The sequence below is a fragment of the Idiotropiscis lumnitzeri genome, unplaced genomic scaffold (assembly GCF_059441095.1).
Source record: "Idiotropiscis lumnitzeri isolate Australia: NSW breed Sydney's pygmy pipehorse unplaced genomic scaffold, RoL_Ilum_1.0 HiC_scaffold_60, whole genome shotgun sequence".
Classification (NCBI taxonomy): Eukaryota; Metazoa; Chordata; class Actinopteri; order Syngnathiformes; family Syngnathidae; genus Idiotropiscis; species Idiotropiscis lumnitzeri.
In genome coordinates this window covers 898,690-911,131 of record NW_028283598.1, presented here as the reverse complement: position 1 = coordinate 911,131, position 12,442 = coordinate 898,690, and positions in this window count along the sequence as shown.

Sequence of the window (12,442 nt, the reverse complement as noted above, 5' to 3'; positions counted from 1 at the left end):
CGCTACACTGAACTGGCGGCGGACGCACAACAACGAGGGTGGAAAGCCAAGGTCTATCCCGTCGAAGTTGGATGCAGAGGGTTTCTGGCCTCATCAACCATCAAGCTGCTGAAAGACCTGGGAATCCATGGACAGGCTCTGCGGCACACAGTCAGATCGCTCTCTAAAGCGGCTGAAAGAAGCAGCCAGTGGATCTGGATGAAGAGGAAGGACCCCTACTGGGCTCATAGATCAGCAACATGACCCCCGTCCCCCCTCCCCATCCCACCACTAATCTGCGTCATCCCACTTGAGTACCCAGGGCAGAACCATCCACCACAGTTAATTGGGCATGGGACATAAGCGCGGGCGTGATCAACCGGCCGCTGGCCACCATCGATGAGGGTGTCTAGTGATAAAGGCCGAAACACCCAGTGATTTGATGGAACACTACTGACGATGTGTCCCAAATTGACATCTTTCCCATTCCAACCATGAGACACAACCCCCATGCCACTCTCCATAGCAAGCCTAACCTCATGAGAATACCATCTATCGGCACAATGGACAGTTTACCATCACGTCCATGTTTTTATGATTCTGCTATGTGAGGCATTATCTCATAAGGGAAATACTGGACAATCAAATTAATGACTGTCCAGGCTTCAGGATGTCTTTTTCCACGATATAAAGGTGGAATCTTTCATTGGAAACGTTTGGTTTAGCTGTTATAGAAGTTTGGGTTTTTATTGTGCTGCAAATGCATTTTCAGCTTGCGCTGTGCACATTTGCAAAGTGAGGCAATATCTCATAAGGGAAATACTGGACAATCAAATTAATGACTGTCCAGTCTTCAGTATGTCAGTTTACACTATATAAAGGAAGAAATTTACATTGGAAACGTTGAATTAAGCTGTTATAGAAATGTGGTAGTTTAGTACTGCAAATGCATTTTCAGCTCGCGCTGTACACATTTTCTAAGTGAAGCATTACCTCATGAGGGAAAGACTGGACAATCAAATTAATGACTGTCCAGTCTTCAGTATGTCAGTTTACACTATTGTTAGGTTGAAGATATATTTTATCCCATATTTTACTCTATTAGTATTGCAAAAGAATTGTTCCACAGTGTGACCTATGTTTGACCATATGGATGAGAAGACTTCAAGAGAAGCGGATGCCTGAAGACAGGATCAACGTCTACAACATCAAAGGAGGTGTGCCGAGACACACCTCTGAACCAAAAGGACTGAGACTTTAGTGCCAGAGCACTAAAAGGCATATCTGCCTTTTCAATCAGTAAATGACTGCCATTGATGTCTGTCTTTCCTCTTGTGTCTGAAATGTTTACATGTTCCTGCTGGTGCTCCCCCCTTCGTTCCTTAGTGCAAATACATTGTATTGTTTAGGGACTTCCCAAATAAAATAGAGGGCTCGGCGGAGTGTGCTCCAGAACGAAGTTGGAGATGTAACTGAGCACACCTCCGTTCGTTCTCCTCGCGAGTAAAAGATCAACTCTTGTCTTCCTTTCATTCATTTTGCCTTTGTTCAGTGAATGCTTAGGTGATTGAACCTGACATTATTTTGGTCCTTCGAGCGGGAAGCCAAGATACCTGAGGATTCCAGCGGGTGTGGTGAACTCCAGAAAGACCATGGCCATGGCAGGCTCACTAGAGAGAGCCTAAAAATCCTTTTCCAGGACTGGACCTCACCCCACCAGCTGGGATCTGACGGTTGACGGCGATCCAATGGAGGGAAGACAACAGTGGTGAGATATTTTTTTTTAGGGGGGAAGTGACTGACTGGAGGTCATTGCGCGTTAAGAATAAATAAATAAGTGTTCAGAATAAATAAATGAGCATTAAGAATAAATAAATAAAAATAAAACATAAAAAAGAAAAAAAGCAAAGAAAGACATGAAGTAGAGATGAAATAAGAAAAGAGAAAGAAAGAAAGATAGAGAAAAGAGAAAGAAATTGTGTATAGATAAGAAATCCTGTGCATACTAGTCGATGGCAGGTCCATGAAGGACAGTGGAGTGAGAAATAAAAAAACCCTGTGAATACTAGTCAATGGCAGGTATATGACGGCGGAGTCCGAGAAATTCCGTGGAGAAAGTAGGACGGCGGAGTCTGTGTGTACACTTAAATTCCGTGTGTGAATGTTTGCGCAAACCGTATGTAAAGTGAGTGAACGGTGTGATTGGGGATTACAAATACCACTTGGTATTTTATCCGATGTAATACAGTAGGGTTGTACACAGCAGACTGGTGTGGATGCAAAGGCAATAATTCTCCACCTGAAAAGGTTGAATTGAGAATTACCACAACAGGAAATTTGAGTTGCTGTCCTACTGATGAGAAACCAGTTTTTAGAACACCTTAGGTGTTGACAAACTGGTCCAAATTTTCTAAAATGGGGATATTAGGTAGTAAAATAAAACCCAGGGATACGCTGCAGTGTAGAGATTGGAAGTTCATCGAAAAACAGGATCCTGATAAAACTCAGTATTTAGATACATGGATAACTGAACATGGCTTTAATGGTCAGTTAAATACACAAAAAATAGCCGCATTGCAGGGATCAATCATAGGAAAGACGAAAAAGACCCCAAAAAGATGAAGAAAAATGGCTTTGAGGAAACAGAATATTGGATGAGGGTAGCCTTAAAAAGAGAAGAGGGATACAGGAAACAAAAAGAGAATGAAAACAAAATAAGCAAAGGAAAGGAATGCGAAAAGTCAGATAGAGCAAATTACACTGAAATAGGAAGAGTAAAACAAAAGGATGATGAGACTTTTGAGCAACACAAAGTGAGAATGACAGCTGTGTTTAAAAATCACAGCGGGCTACAGGAAAATGGTAATGTAAATGGGCCATTTCAACAGCAGTTGAAGAATGCTTTACATGCAGGCTCAAGAGAGGTAATTCATAAGTGGGTAAATAAACATTTCATTTGCCTGCCAACAGGTACCCTGGAGGAGTATGTAAATCACGCCCTCCATGCTGAGAAGATAGAAAATAAAAAGAAGCAGAGGTCTATAGACAGGACAGGTCAGGTAGGACAGGTAGGACAGGAGGTCTTTTATCGAGGTGGAAAGGGCCGGTAGCTTTAGAGGACAAAGGGGCAGACGACAGAGAGGAGGAAGAATAGGAAGAGGAGCAAACAGGCAAAATACATCAGGCTGCTGGCGTTGTGGTAAAGAAGGCCATATAGCAAGAGATTGCCCTGAGAAAAAGCAACCTTCAGCATGACTAGGATAGGAAGCATCTAAACAGGATTTAGAGGCTGATCAAGGAACAGATGAGTTTCTAGATGAAGAGGTCCTCCTAAATTTACAAGAGATATTGGCCTTTGATGAAATAACTGAGCTGAAATAACCTTATTGGTAAATGGGTCACCAATTACCTTTTTATGTGACACTGGTGCATGTAGGATTGCTTGTAATAAATTAATTCCAAATGATAGAGCAAGAGAAATGTGTCATAGTCAGATTTGCAAGTGGAAAACTGTCTAGAGTAAAAGAATTAGAACCTGTGTGGTTGAGGGACCCAGAAGGACACTGAGTTGGTTGCATGAATTGAAATTAGGTTTACTTTTACAGAACAATGAGAGCCCAAGTTGTGGGGATGTGATTAATTTACAGAAAAAGATTATTGATGGCACAATTTATACTTACATGATCCGACAGACAAGGTATATCATTCTGATGATGGGTTTTACTTAATTGTATACTTGTGTCTTTTTCAGAAAGAGAGGAGTAGGTGTTGTGAAATCTTAATTGAATGAAGAAGTGAGCATGAGAAACCCTTGTAGGAGCATAGGTGTTTCCTGATTTTGTAGTTTTTGATTTGATACCTTGATAGTTTTGAGTGGCTTTGGTAAGGCTACAGTGAATTTGGAAAATTAAAAAAAAAAAAGGAGTGAGGAAAGTTTGACAGAGGGCAATGGGTATTGGTGTAATCGTAACTCATGAGTGTGCTGTAACAAAGAGTTAACAGCTCTTTGAAGTTAGATGCTCGTTCCCAAGTAGGGGGAGGAAGTCAGAGAGAGAGTTTGGTGATTGAAGAAGGTGTGACTTGAACAAATGAATAAGGATAAGAATTAGGTTCTGCTGTAAGGATGATTTGAAGAAATAAATATGTTATGTTTCATACTTCAGTTGATGATCTTTCTATTAAGGTAACTGTAGTTAGTAACTGGAATGAAATGCACAGATGGAAATGACACGGAAAAAAAAGATGGTAATTTGATAAGAAGGGCTAGTATTTACATTAGAAATAGAAATAGAAATAGAAATAGAAATCCCTTTATTGTCATTGTACTCAAGTGTGCAACGAGATTAGAGGGCTCCCCTCTCCAGTGCAATACAACAATAATACAGACAAATATATAAATTAGATAAATAAATAAGACTGAATAGGGCATATAGAAACACATCACAATGCTGTTTTGCAAGGTTAGGGTGGTCTCGTGTGTGTGTGAGAGTTCAGTATGGAGATGGCTCTCGGAAAGAAACTGTTTCTCAGTCTATTGGTCCTTGATTTGATGCATCTGTAGCGCCTGCCAGAGGGCAACAGGTCGAACAGGTGTGAGTTTGGGTGGGTATTGTCTTTGACGATGTTGAGAGCCCTTCTGAGGCACCGGGCGGTGTAGATGTCCGACAGCGAGGGGAGAGGGCAGCCAATAATCCTTTGCGCTGTTTTGACTGTCCTCTGGAGCCTCACTCTGTCCGCCTCAGTGCAGCCGCTGTACCAGGTGGAGACAGAGTACGTCAGCAGGCTCTCGATGGACGAGTGGTAGAAGGCCAGCAGCAGCTTCCTGTCCAGGTTGAATTTCCTGAGGACTCTCAGGAAGTGCAGACGTTGGCGGACCTTCTTTACCACTGCTGTGGTGTTGTGACTCCAAGAAAGGTCATCGGAGATCTGTACTCCCAGGAACTTGAACGTGTGGACCCTCTCCACACACACGCCTTCGATGCAGAGGGGGGGCGGCAGCGTCTTGTTCCTCCTGAAGTCGACGACAATCTCCTTTGTTTTAGCAGAGTTAAGGTGCAGTCTGTTGTCCTTGCACCAAGTTGTCAGTCTCTTTACCTCCTCTCTGTAGGCTGTCTCGTAACCTTCCGAGATCAGACCGACCACTGTCGTGTCGTCAGCAAACTTGACGATGGTGTTGTTGCCGTGGGCCGGGCTGCAGTCGTAGGTGTAGAGGGCGTACAGGAGAGGGCTCAGCACGCATCCTTGGGGGGAACCGGTGCTCAGCATGAGGGTGGAGGACGTGTAGGGGCCGAGCAACACAGTCTGGGGTCTGTTGGTCAGAAAGTCCTTAATCCAGATGCGTGTGAGGGCAGGGAGGCCGAGAGTGTCCAGTTTGGCGACGAGGATGTCTGGGATGATCGTGTTGAATGCCGAGCTGTAGTCCACAAAGAGCATCCTTGCATAGCTCCGCTGTTGTTCCAGGTGGCCCAGTACAACATGCAGAGCAGTGTCGATGGCGTCCTCAGTGGATCTGTTAGCCCGGTATGCAAACTGGTAGGGGTCCAGAGTGGGAGGAAGGCAGTCCCTGATGTGCTGGAGAACCAGCCTCTCGAAGCACTTCATAATGACTGGTGTGAGAGCAACAGGACGGTAGTCATTCAGGTGGACGGCTGGTGACTTTTTGGGGACAGGAATAATGGTGGAGGTTTTCAAGCAGGAGGGGATGACTGCCTGAGCCAGGGAGCGGTTGAAGATCCTGCAGAAAACATGTGACAGTTGGTGGGCACATGCTCTGAGGACCTTGCCTGGTATTCCGTCGGGTCCAGTAGCTTTTCCTGGGGTTGACCGTGTTCCTCTACGATGAGTGGGGGGGAGTTGGAGCTTGAAGTGCGGGGGTGTGATGGTTGGGGCGAGTCAAAGCGAGCGAAGAAGCAGTTAAGCTCCTCTGCCAGCGATGCACTCGGGTCTGCAGAGGTCGTGCTGCTGCCACGGAAGTTGGTGATGCTCCGTAGACCCTGCCACACCTCCCGTGGTCTGTTACTGGCAAGGTGGGCCTCCAGCCTCCCCTTGTAGGTTGCCTTTGCTAGCTTGATGCCTTTGCTCAGGTCAGCACGAGCCACCCTGTACTGGGCTTTGTCGCCTGACCTGAAGGCAGCGTCACGGGCCTTGAGGAGAGCGCGAACCCTGCTGGACATCCAGGGCTTCGCATTTGGGAAGGTCCGTATAGTCTTTTGTTGGGACACAGTTTCCATGCAGAACTTGATGTAGTCCAGTACACAATGCGTGTAGACATCAAGGTCCTGATGATCAAAGAGGTCCCAGTTTGTGTCATGAAAGCAGTCCTGTAATTCACTCATGGCGTCGTCACGCCAGGTTTTCACAGTCTTTGTGGTAGGCCTGAATCTGCGCCTGAGAGGGGTGTACGCAGGTGCGAGCTGCAAGGACAGGTGGTCTGACTGGCCGAGGGGGGCGAGTGGGAGGGCTCTGTATGCGTGCTTGATGTTCGAGTACACATGGTCGAGAGTGTTGTCTCCCCTCGTCGGGCACTTGACATGCTGGTGAAACTCTGGGAGTACAGTCTTTAAATTGGCCTTATTAAAGTCTCCCGCTACAATGTGACCGCCATCAGGGTGCGCCCGCTGATGTTTATTGATGACGCACGCGAGTAGCGAGAGCGCCGTGCTAGTGCTAGCGTCGGGAGGGATGTAAACAGCTGTGAGAATCACTACCGTTAGCTCCCTCGGGAGAAAATAAGGCCGGCATTTAACGGACATGAACTCGATGTCGGGGGAAGAGTGCTTCTCGACGATCGTGCTATCGCCGCACCAGTTCTCATGCACGTAAACACAGAGCCCCCCGCCCCTCCTCTTACCGGTGTCCCTCGTCCGATCCGCGCGATGTAGCGAGCGCCCGGCCAGCTGGATGCTAGCGTCGGGGACGTCTGCGTGCAGCCAGGTTTCCGTGACGACGATCACACTGCTATCGCGCACATAGCGGTTTCCCAGGATTTGTAATCCCAGGTCGTCGATTTTGTGGACCACGGATCTGGCGTTGGTGAGGTGCAGACTCGGTAGTGGTTGCCTATGGGGCTGCCGTCGCAGCCGTTGCAAGACACCGGACCTGCAGCCTCGCTTCTGCTTCCTCTCTCTGCGTCGCCTGCGCCGCCTCCCGGTCCCGATGACCAGCCACGGTGAGCCGGGCAGCCTCGCCAGTTCGTTCGGAATTTTGCGATCATAGCAAAATTCCTCTGTGATGGTTATTTCGCATCGATATCCAATGTTCACGATGTCCTGGCGGGTATATCGATGTTGTGCCTCAGTTGATGCCAATAAGAGCAAGCAAACACTAATAAAAAGTAATAAGGAGCACTGTGAGGGGGAGCTGTTAGCCGCTGCGTCCATGCGCGCCGCCATCTTAACATCCAAGGAATTAAAGCAGAGAAGAAATTAGAGACTACAAATAACATTGATGTGTACTTGTTCACTTTGAGGTAGAACTGGTTGAAGTAAAATGAGTCATAAAGTTAGAAAAATAGGAAATAAAAATAAAATTAACATGCTTAAGATTAACAAATTATTGTAAAGTCTGAGTTCCAAATTATGCAGAAATTACTGTGCCACTGAGTAAAATGATGAATGAGGAAAACCTCTAAATGACATTGTCCTTACACTGGACTGATAAAGCATATTCAGCTTTTGTGAAAGGAAACAAGTGTTCGTATGAAGTATGGCACTGACCCTTTGTCCAGATGCAAAAGGCCTTAGTTTTAGTGTAGAAACATGGAGATAAGATGAAACCAATCGCATACTTCTATTCCAAACTAGACAACGTAGAATGTGCATTGAAGCACTGCATGAGAACAGTTAATGCAGTATCTATTGCTGTAGATATAAGATTAAGATAAAGATGGTCTTTTATTAGTCCCACAATCTGGAAATTGCAGAAACAAGTGCAACCATAGTTTTGTTCCATCCTCTGGTTTTGAGAGTACCACGTGCGGTTTCTGCATTGCTTTTGCTGATGAACATGACGTTTTTGTCACCGGCGGGACATTTATAGTGTATGAATACATTGTTATCAAAACCACATCTGATTATAGAGAGATGTACAACATTAAACCCGGCTGTCATTATTATGTCAGGAGGATGGTACAAAACTAGATTGTTATGAGTTAGTAGAAAAAAGTAACCAAAAGTAAAGGCATCAAAAAGATTCGCCTTCAGAAAACGGAGAAGTGCTATTTGTAGATGGAAATAAATAAATAAATAAATAAATAAAATACTGTAGTTGTATCAAATGACACTGGGAAAAAGAACTTAGCAGTTACTCCTCAAATTACTCAGCTCATGCAACAGAATTAGTATCTTAAACAAAAGCGTGTAAACAAAAGAGAGTAAATTGTGTTACTATTTACACATATAGTCGTCTTAAAATGTGTAGCGCATACATTGCATAAGTGTTTTCCTTGAATACACATTGCAGACAATACAGCTAAAGAAGCTGTTGCGGACATACACGTTTTAGTGATAGAAGTCCCAAAGTTAAACAAAGGCTTTGGAGGAAAATGGTGTAACATCGCTACGTGATCTCTGTATGACCAAACAATAATCTTTACAAATGGGCTGCTATATTGAGTCATGGGATAACACATGTCTCAACAGGGGAAATGGTGCATCAGATATTACGTTATTATACGGCTTACGGCTTTAATGCTTATTCGAAACATTTTTGTAGGGCATGTTTAACGTGTGCGAAACACAATTCACAAGGTAATTTGAGTCCACGCAGAGGACGCTTTCCTACACCACAATATCCATTTCAAATTATTCATATGGACTTATTTGATAAAAACCAAAGTGAAGAAAAAAAATAAAATAAATGTTTGGTCATCATAGATGTGAATTCGAAATGGTTAGAACTCTTTCTAACCAACAAATCCAGATGCATTGACAGTGGCAAAAGTACTTTGTAAGGATATCATTCCGAGATATGGTATTCCTGAAAATAATAAACAGTGATAATAGTACCCATTTTGTTAACTAACTTGTGAAAGAGATAGGAATGTTTCACGTTGATTTGAAAGATAATTGTGCTTACCACCCTCAAAGCTCTGGATTGGTGAAAAGAATGAACAAAAAAAAAAAAAGTGAAAAGGCTATGCATTGAGGAAACGGGGAGGCAGTGGACACAGTGTATGGAAATTAGTAAAACTGTTTGTAAAAACGACAAGCACTGTGACTTTCCATTGAATGTTATGCGAGTCGCCTCTCTGTCCACTTTTAAACCTCGCTTGAAGATGAATATTCGGGCCTTTGACTCAGCATGAGACTGTTGCTGTTCTGTTGTTTTTCTGGTATCTACTGTAAATGTGTTTATGTGAGTTAATTTGAGTTATATACAGAGAGTTGCACTGTATTGTATTTCATTGTATTTAGGACCGAGACGTTGTAAAACATTGTTTGGAAGGCCTTATAGAATACCTCAAATTTAAGAACAAATGGGAAATAGATGCTGAAGCAACTTTAGCTGACTACATGTGAAAAGTGTTAGAAAAACAAAGACAGGCACAAATTTAGAGTGGTGAGGATCTTTCTGTCTCCTAGCAGGGCACTAAACTAGTGGAGCCAGGAGACTGGATGCTTGAAAGAAGTTTGAAGATAAGACATATGTAATTACCCAAGGGGGAATGCCATGTTTAGTTTTATTGACAGCTCTCACAGCTGTAAATATAGTAGAAGAGTCAACATTGGTTCATTTGACACATGTAAAAAGGTCATTTTGGTTGAAATCTCCTACAAAGGAGATGAGCGGAAGTCTGATGATAGGGTGGTCTTATTTCATAAGACACCAGACTAAGTAGAGGGGATATTTCAGACAAAATGACCCTGAAGTGGTTAAAAGCAGCTGTTCTATGTTGGATGTATACAATTTTATTCTGATATTTTTGTTGTTGTGTTATATGTGGGAACAACCCAGAGTTACATAAACAAACTATGATGTGACTATAGTACAATACCAACAGTAAGAATCCCAATTACTAATCAAAATGGATTTGCAAACACCAAGCAGATAATTGAAAAAAAAAAAGTGATGGGACATATTTGTGGAGCTTGGACGACATGTTGATAGATTTGAGTTGGAACCATGAGTAATACTCAAGTGGGCAACTATTGGTCCACAGAACAAAGTTACAGGAGAAAGTCTGTACTTTCGTGAAAAGATAGCAATTGGACAACGAGATATCCAAAATAAGCAAATGAAATTGTATTATTGATATTATATTAATGCTTATCTTGATAATACATGTATGGATTGGGTCAGCGTGTATCCTGTGACTAGAGTTGATGTAGATGAACATGTTTTCTATGATAGTTGCTCTTGAAAATTTAAATAGCATTAATGTTGCTGACAGAGCTAAGCGGTTAGGAATCTTTTCACCACCACTGTGTCTGGTTTTGATAGTGGTTGAAATAAACTTCAATCCACTATCAAGAGGGGAAATCTGGTGGTGGTGTGGATATGATAGATCATTTGATAAATCACCCAAAAATGTAAAAGGTTTTGAGACTTAGTGCATATCTGTATGTGTTTTTCATAACTAGGCCCTGCTTATAAATTATTGGTAGTTTCTGGAGAGTGCCATTTCACAAAATGTAATTGATTGATCGTAAATGGTATGTTTTATATTGTTTGTTAATAAACTGTGTGAACTGTCCAATGTCATGACAGGACATCGGTGACGTTAAAAAAGAGAAAGCAGAGTATCACGGCAAAAAAAAAAAAAAATGATTCAACATACATGGAAGCCATCGGTGTTCTCCTTAGTGTAAGTAAGTAAGTAAGTGTAAATTAACAGATCAAGTAACAGGATTTGAGTCCTCGAACGAAGAACAAAGAACGCAGACAGGTCAACTGCATCATCACAACGTGCAAAAATTAGGTAATTGGACGCAAAGTGGGTTTGAAACTGTGCATGAACGGCTATCAACCAATCTCTAATGGCATTCCGAAACAGGATGACTGTTGATGTATTGTTGGATGAGAGAGGTGGTGTTTGTGCTATGTTCGGTGAACAATGTTGCACATTTATTCCCAACAACACAGCGGTGGGTGGTCGTCTAACCAGGGCCATAGAGGTCTCAGGACTCTTCATGGTAAAATGAAAGGACAACTGGTCTGTGTATATATATATATATACACATATATATACACAAATATATATATATATATATATATATATATTTGTTACTTTGGAATAAAGACATTAAATTGATGTAATTTTGTTTTATAAAAATGCTGTAGTTTTTTTCTCTGAATACAACCTACAAACGGTTAAAAAGGACATTCTGAAATGGTTTTTTTTTGGGCTATCAAATATTTAGTTTGACACTCAAACCGCACACTATTCGTGTCAATTTGTTTGGTTCTATCTCCATGAGTATTTTTTTGTGGTGCATCAAAAGCGTGTTTTAACTTACTTAGGTAAGACAGGTTTAGTGGAGAGATGAGGCCAAACAGCATCACACATCTATGTGCAAGAGATGGCAACTGACAAAGAACCTTCACACCTACAATAACTGCCCCGATGTAATGTGGTGGCTGAAGATCCTCTTCCTCCCGGACAACAAACACCACCATGGTGCACTTGGCAGGCTCTTGATCCAATTCATCCTACAGACCACCATGATAAAAGACAAATTCATTAGAGTTATTTAGATGAAATTTTTTTCCACCATGAAAAAAAAACAAACAACATATATATGTGTGTGTGTGTGTGTGTGTGTGTGTGTGTGTGTGTGTGTGTGTGTGTGTGTGTGTGTGTTTATATATATATATATATATATATATATTTTTTTTTTTTGGAAGCATCTTTCAGGACACTCAAGGCCGCTGTACAGAGTAAAATACGAAAGTAAAAACACAAATACGGGTAGAAACACCAACACGTAAATCAAGCAGGATAAAATACAATAAAGTGGATGAGGGACATATCTGGAATTGGAGAGAGTAATTAAGGCGGAACAGATTGGTTTTGAGTTTAGTTTTAAACACAGGGAGGGTGGTGCAATTACAGAGGTCAGGTGGAGAGAGTTCCAGAGCTGGAGAACCGAATCGCTGAAGGCTCTGTCCCCCATGGTGGCAGGCAAGGGGTGGAGTGAGGAGGATGAAGACCGGAGAGCGCGGGATGGAGTGGGAATATGGATGATGTCTGAAAGGTAGGGAGGGGCGAGGTTGTGAAGAGATTTGAAAGTCATGTGTCATGTCATTATCCACACCGCTTATCCGGTACAGGGTCACGGGAGGGTGCTGGAGCCTATCCCAGCTGACTACGGGCGAAAGGCGCACTACACCCTGAACTGGTCGCCAGCCATAGATTTGAAAATATATAGAAGAATTTTGAAAATGATTTGTTGATTGACTGGAAGCCAGTGGATCTGCTGAAGGATGGGGGGTTGATGTGATAGGTGGAAGGTGATTGGAATCC